The following is a 7,344-nucleotide window of genomic DNA, read 5'->3' on the forward strand; positions in this document are numbered from 1 at the left end:
AACAACAGCTTATTTTAGTCTTTAATAAGCCAAGCAGAAACAACAGCTCATTTTAGTCTTTAATAAGCCAAGCAGAAACAACAGCTCATTTAAGTCTTTAATAAGCCAAGCAGAAACAACAGCTTATTTTAGTCTTTAATAAGCCAAGCAGAAACAACAGCTCATTTTAGTCTTTAATAAGCCAAGCAGAAACAACAGCTCATTTAAGTCTTTAATAAGCCAAGCAGAAACAACAGCTCATTTAAGTCTTTAATAAGCCAAGCAGAAACAACAGCTCATTTAAGTCTTTAATAAGCCAAGCAGAAACAACAGCTCATTTAAGTCTTTAATAAGCCAAGCAGAAACAACAGCTCATTTTAGTCTTTAATAAGCCAAGCAGAAACAACAGCTTATTTTAGTCTTTAATAAGCCAAGCAGAAACAACAGCTCATTTTAGTCTTTAATAAGCCAAGCAGAAACAACAGCTCATTTTAGTCTTTAATAAGCCAAGCAGAAACAACAGCTTATTTAAGTCTTTGCCAAGCAGAAACAACAGCTTATTTAAGTCTTTAATAAGCCAGCAGAAACAACAGCTCATTTAAGTCTTTAATAAGCCAAAGAAACAACAGCTCATTTAAGTCTTTAATAAGCCAAGCAGAAAAAAACAACAGTTTATTTAAGTCTTTAATAAGCCAGCAGAAACAACAGCTCATTTAAGTCTTTAATAAGCCAAGCAGAAACAACAGTTTATTTTAGTCTTTAATACGCCAAGCAGAAACAACAATAAGTTTAAGCCAAGCAGAAAACAACATATTTAAGTCTTTAATAAGCCAAGAGAAACAACAGCTCATTTAAGTCTTTAATAAGCCAAGCAGAAACAACAGCTTATTTAAGTCTTTAATAAGCCAAGCAGAAACAACAGCTTATTTTAGTCTTTAATAAGCCAGCAGAAACAACAGCTCATTTTAGTCTTTAATAAGCCAAGCAGAAACAACAGCTCATTTAAGTCTTTAATAAGCCAAGCAGAAACAACAGCTTATTTAAGTCTTTAATAAGCCAAACAGAAACAACAGCTTATTTTAGTCTTTAATAAGCCAAGCAGAAACAACAGCTTATTTAAGTCTTTAATAAGCCAAGCAGAAACAACAGCTTATTTAAGTCTTTAATAAGCCAACAGAAACAACAGCTTATTTAAGTCTTTAATAAGCTACAGAAACAACAGCTTATTTAAGTCTTTAATAAGCCAAGCAGAAACAACAGCTTAGTCTTTAATAAGCCAAGCAGAAACAACAGCTTATTTAAGTCTTTAATAAGCCAAGCAGAAACAACAGCTTAGTCTTTAATAAGCCAAGCAGAAACAACAGCTTATTTAAGTCTTTAATAAGCCAAGCAGAAACAACAGCTTATTTTAGTCTTTAATAAGCCAAGCAGAAACAACAACTCATTTAAGTCTTTAATGAGCCAAGCAGAAACAACAGCTTATTTAAGTCTTTAATGAGCCAAGCAGAAACAACAGCTCATTTAAGTCTTTAATAAGCCAAGCAGAAACAACAGCTTATTTTAGTCTTTAATAAGCCAAGCAGAAACAACAGCTCATTGTGAGTGCAGCAGCGTTTATTTATTTATTTAACCAGGTAGGCTAGTTGAGAACACGGCCAGGTAGGCTAGTTGAGAACACAACAGTTTATTTATTTATTTAACCAGGTAGGCTAGTTGAGAACACCTTTATTTAACCAGGTAGGCTAGTTGAGAACACGTTTATTTAACCAGGTAGGCTAGTTGAGAACACCTTTATTTAACCAGGTAGGCTAGTTGAGAACACCTTTATTTAACCAGGTAGGCTAGTTGAGAACACCTTTATTTAACCAGGTAGGCTAGTTGAGAACACCTTTATTTTAACCAGGTAGGCTAGTTGAGAACACGTTTATTTAACCAGGTAGGCTAGTTGAGAACACCTTTATTTAACCAGGTAGGCTAGTTGAGAACACCTTTATTTAACCAGGTAGGCTAGTTGAGAACACCTTTATTTAACCAAGGCTAGTTGAGAACACCGTTTATTTAACCAGGTAGGCTAGTTGAGAACACCTTTATTTAACCAGGTAGGCTAGTTGAGAACACCTTTATTTAACCAGGTAGGCTAGTTGAACACTTTATTTAACCAGGTAGGCTAGGCTAACCAGTTGAGTTGAGAACACGTTTATTTAACCAGGTAGGCTAGTTGAGAACACCTTTATTTAACCAGGTAGGCTAGTTGAGAACACCTTTATTTAACCAGGTAGGCTAGTTGAGAACACCTTTATTTTAACCAGGTTAGTTGAGAACACCTTTATTTAACCAGGTAGGCTAGTTGAGAACACCTTTATTTAACCAGGTAGGCTAGTTGAGAACACCTTTATTTAACCAGGTAGGCTAGTTGAGAACACCTTTATTTAACCAGGTAGGCTAGTTGAGAACTTTATTTAACCCTAGTTATTAAACCAGGTAGGCTAGTTGAGAACACCTTTATTTAACCAGGTAGGCTAGTTGAGAACACCTTTATTTAACCAGGTAGGCTAGTTGAGAACACCTTTATTTAACAGGTAGGCAGGAACACCTTTATTTAACCAGGTAGGCTAGTTGAGAACACCTTTATTTAACCAGGTAGGCTAGTTGAGAAAACCTTTATATAACCAGGTAGACTAGTTGAGAACACCTTTATTTAACCAGGTAGGCTAGTTGAGAAAACCTTTATTTAACCAGGTAGGCTAGTTGAGAATACCTTTATTTAACCAGGTAGGCTAGTTGAGAACACCTTTATTTAACCAGGTAGGCTAGTTGAGAACACCTTTATTTAACCAGGTAGGCTAGTTGAGAACACCTTTATTTAACCAGGTAGGCTAGTTGAGAACAAGTTCTCATTTACAATTGCGACCTGGCCAAGATAAAGCAAAGCAGTTCGACACAGACAACAACACAGAGTTACACATGGAGTAAAACAAACATACAGTCAATAATACAATAGAAACAAGTCTATATACGATGTGAGCAAAAAAGGTGAGATAAGGGAGGTAAAGGCAAAAAAGGCCATGGTGGCAAAGTAAATACAATATCGTAAGTAAAACACTGGAATGGTAGTTTTGCAATGGAAGAATGTGTAAAGTAGAGATAGAAATAATGGGGTGCAAAGGAGCAAAATAAATAAATACAGTAGGGGAAGAGGTAGTTGTTTGGGCTAAATTATAGATGGGCTATGTACAGGTGCAGTAATCTGTGAGCTGCTCTGACAGCTGGTACTTAAAGCTAGTGAGGGAGATAAGTGTTTCCAGTTTCAGAGATGTTTGTAGTTCGTTCCAGTCATTGGCAGCAGAGAACTGGAAGGAGAGGCGGCCAAAGCAAGAATTGGTTTTGGGGTGACCAGTGAGATATACCTGCTGGAGCACGTGCTACAGGTGGGCGCTGCTATGGTGACCAGCGAGCTGAGATAAGGGGGGACTTTACCTAGCAGGGTCTTGTAGATTACCTGGAGCCAGTGGGTTTGGCGACGAGTATGAAGCGAGGGCCAGCCAAGGAGAGCGTACATGTCGCAGTGGTGGGTAGTATATGGGGCTTTGGTGACAAAACGGATGGCACTGTGATAGACTGCATCCAGTTTGCTGAGTAGAGTGTCGGAGGCTATTTTGTAAATGACATCGCCCAAGTCAAGGATCGGTAGGATAGTCAGTTTTACGAGGGTATGTTTGGCAGCATGAGTGAAGGATGCTTTGTTGCGATATAGGAAGCCAATTCTAGATTTAATTTTGGATTGGAGATGCTTAATGTGAGTCTGGAAGGAGAGTTTACAGTCTAACCAGTATTTGTAGTTGTCCACGTATTCTAAGTCAGAACCATCCAGAGTAGTGATGTTGGACAGGCGGGCAGGTGCAGGTAGCGATCGGTTGAAGAGCATGTATTTAGTTTTACTAGCGTTTAAGAGATGTTAGAGGCCATGGAAGGAGAGTTGTATGGCATTGAAGCTCGCCTGGAGGGTTGTTAACACAGTGTCCAAAGAAGGGCCAGAAGTATACAGAATGGTGTAGTCTGCGTAGGGGTGGATCAGAGAATCACCAGCAGCAAGAGCAACATACTTGATATATACAGAGAAGAGAGTCGGCCCGAGAATTGAACCCTGTGGTACCCCCATAGAGACTGCCAGAGGTCCAGACAACAGGCCCTCCGATTTAACACACTGAACTCTATCAGAGAAGTAGTTGGTGAACCAGGCGAGGCAGTCATTTGAGAAACCAAGGCTGTTGAGTCTGCCAATAAGGATGTGGTGATTGGCAGAGTCGAAAGCCTTGGCCAGGTCGATGAATAACGCTGCTCAGTAATGTTTCTTATCAATGGCAGTTAAGATATCGTTTAGGACCTTGAGCGTGGCTGAGGTACACCCATGACCAGCTCGGAAACCAGATTGCATAGCGGAGAAGGTATGGTGGGATTCAAAATGGTCGGTAATCTGTTTGTTGACTTGGCTTTCAAAGACCTTAGAAAGTCAGGGTAGGATAGATATAGTTTTGTATCAGTTTGGGTCTAGAGTGTCCCCCCCTTTGAAGAGGGGGATGACCGCGGCAGCTTTCCAATCTTTGGGGATCTCAGACAATACGAAAGAGAGGTTGACCAGGCTAGTAATAGGGGTGGCAACAATTTCAGCAGATAATTTTTAGAAAGAAAGGGTCCAGATTGTCTAGCCCGGCTGATTTGTAGGGCTCCAGATTTTGCAGTTCTTTCAGAACATCAGCTGACTGGATTTGGTTAAAAGTTGCATATCACGGGGGCTGTTTGATGCTAATGCAGAACGCCATAGGATGTTTTTGTGTTGGTTAAGGGCAGTCAGGTCTGGGGAGAACCAAGGGCTATATCTGTTCCTGGTTCTAACTTTCTTGAATGGGGGCATGTTTATTTAAGATGGTGAGGAAGGCACTTAAAAATACATAATAATAAAGTCAAGCAGCAACAACAGTTTATTAAAGTCTTTTATATCTGAACGAGGCGCGTTTACCTCTCTGTGTCTCGCTGTTCTGTTTCTGGTCGCCTGGCTCGGCCACAGCTGTCGGTATGGCAACCTCACCTACACACCACACCAGACAGAGGAAGTGAGAGAGTTGACTCTGGGACCTGGCGTCGCCGGGTATAGAAACACAACCGCTAGAACAGACAGACGGCGTCATCGAGTATAGAAGCACAAGCGCTAGAACAGACAGATGGCGTCACCGGGTATAGAAGCACAACCGCTAGAACAGACACGGCGTCACGGGTATAGAAACACAACCGCTAGAACAGACGGGTATCGGGAAACACAAGCGCTAGAACAGACAGATGGCGTCACCGGGTATAGAAACACAACCGCTAGAACAGACAGATGCGTCACCGGGTATAGAAACACAACCGCTAGAACACAGAGGTATAGAAGCACAACCGCTAGAACAGACAGACGGCGTCAGATGCGTCACGGGTATAGAAACACAACCGCTAGAACAGACAGACGGCGTCACCGGGTATAGAAGCACAACCGCTAGAACAGACAGACGGCGTCACCGGGTATAGAAACACAACCGCTAGAACGGACAGACGGCATCACCGGGTATAGAAGCACAACCGCTAGAACAGACAAACGGCATCACCGGGTATAGAAGCACAACCGCTAGAACAGACAGACGGCGTCACCGGGTATAGAAACACAACCGCTAGAACGGACAGACGGCATCACCGGGTATAGAAGCACAACCGCTAGAACAGACAGACGGCGTCACCGGGTATAGAAACACAACCGCTAGAACGGACAGACGGCATCACCGGGTATAGAAACACAACCGCTAGAACAGACAGACGGCATCATAGAAACACAACCACTAGAAGCACCTGTTTCTAAACTCCTTACCAGTCTGTATGTCCACATTAAAGTGGAGCGACTCTGGGACCTCACCAGGTATAGAAACACAACCACTAGAAGCACCTGTTTCTAAACTCCTTACCAGTCTGTATGTCCACATTAAAGTGGAGTGACTCTGGGACCTCACCAGGTATAGAAACACAACCACTAGAAGCACCTGTTTCTAAACTCCTTACCAGTCTGTATGTCCACATTAAAGTGGAGAGACTCTGGGACCTCACCAGGTATAGAAACACAACCACTAGAAGCACCTGTTTCTAAACTCCTTATCAGTCTGTATGTCCACATTAAAGTGGAGAGACTCTGGGACCTCACCAGGTATAGAAACACAACCACTAGAAGCACCTGTTTCTAAACTCCTTACCAGTCTGTATGTCCACATTAAAGTCCAGGTCAAACAGAGCATCTGAAACAGAGAGAAAAATGCTTTGAGTCGATCAGTGTGTGTGTGTGTGTGTGTGTGTGTGTGTGTGTGTGTGTGTGTGTGTGTGTGTGTGTGTGTGTGTGTGTGTGTAACTTACCATTGAAGGCAAAAGGGAAATCCTCATGTTCCAGAAAGACATCCAGGTCTAATTCTGAGAAACAGGAAGAAAACAGTCAAACAGCCAATCACCTTCCCTGGTTCTGAATAAACAGCCAATCATCTTCCCTGGTTCTGACTAAACAGCCGATCACCTTCCCTGGTTCTGACTAAACAGCCAATCACCTTCCCTGGTTCTGACTAAACAGCCAATCACCTTCCCTGGTTCTGACTAAACAGCCAATTGCCTTCCCTGGTTCTGACTAAACAGCCAATCACCTTCCCCGGCTGTGACTAAACAGCCAATCACCTTCCCTGGTTCTGACTAAACAGCCAATCAGCTTCCCTGGTTCTGACTAAACAGCCAATCACCTTCCCTGGTTCCGACTAAACAGCCAATCACCTTCCCCGGCTGTGACTAAACAGCCAATCACCTTCAATGGTTCTGACTAAACAGCCAATCACCTTCCCTGGTTCTGACTAAACAGCCAATCACCCCCCCGGCTGTGACTAAACAGCCAATCACCTTCCCTGGTTCTGAATAAACAGCCAATCATCTTCCCTGGTTCTGACTAAACAGCCAATCACCTTCACTGGTTCTGACTAAACAGCCAATCACCTTCCCTGGTTCTGACTAAACAGCCAATTGCCTTCCCTGGTTCTGACTAAACAGCCAATCACCTTCCCTGGTTCTGACTAAACAGCCAATCACCTTCCCCGCTGTGACTAAACAGCCAATCACCTTCCCTGGTTCTGACTAAACAGCCAATCACCTTCCTGGTTCTGACTAAACAGCCAATCACCTTCCCCGGCTGTGACTAAACAGCCAATCACTTTACCTGGCTGTGACTAAACAGGAAGTGAAGTGAATATTATAACAACAACTATATCCGTTCCCTCGTGAGTGAAAGGTTCTTGGGGCGCCCGGAAAGACACC

At 42.6% G+C, this 7,344-nt stretch overlaps 1 long non-coding RNA gene across 1 annotated transcript; it reads right to left on the bottom strand.

Moving 5' to 3' along the window:
• Positions 1-4,996: 4,996 nt before the first annotated feature.
• Positions 4,997-7,119, bottom strand: LOC127920353 (uncharacterized). The gene is made up of 3 exons (XR_008106058.1): positions 6,409-7,119; positions 6,252-6,293; positions 4,997-5,065 (listed from the first exon to the last, which is right to left on the bottom strand). It is a non-coding gene; the product is annotated as an uncharacterized LOC127920353 (long non-coding RNA).
• Positions 7,120-7,344: the final 225 nt, after the last annotated feature.

Source organism: Oncorhynchus keta, unplaced genomic scaffold (assembly GCF_023373465.1).
Source record: "Oncorhynchus keta strain PuntledgeMale-10-30-2019 unplaced genomic scaffold, Oket_V2 Un_contig_19126_pilon_pilon, whole genome shotgun sequence".
In the NCBI taxonomy this organism is placed as follows: Eukaryota; Metazoa; Chordata; class Actinopteri; order Salmoniformes; family Salmonidae; genus Oncorhynchus; species Oncorhynchus keta.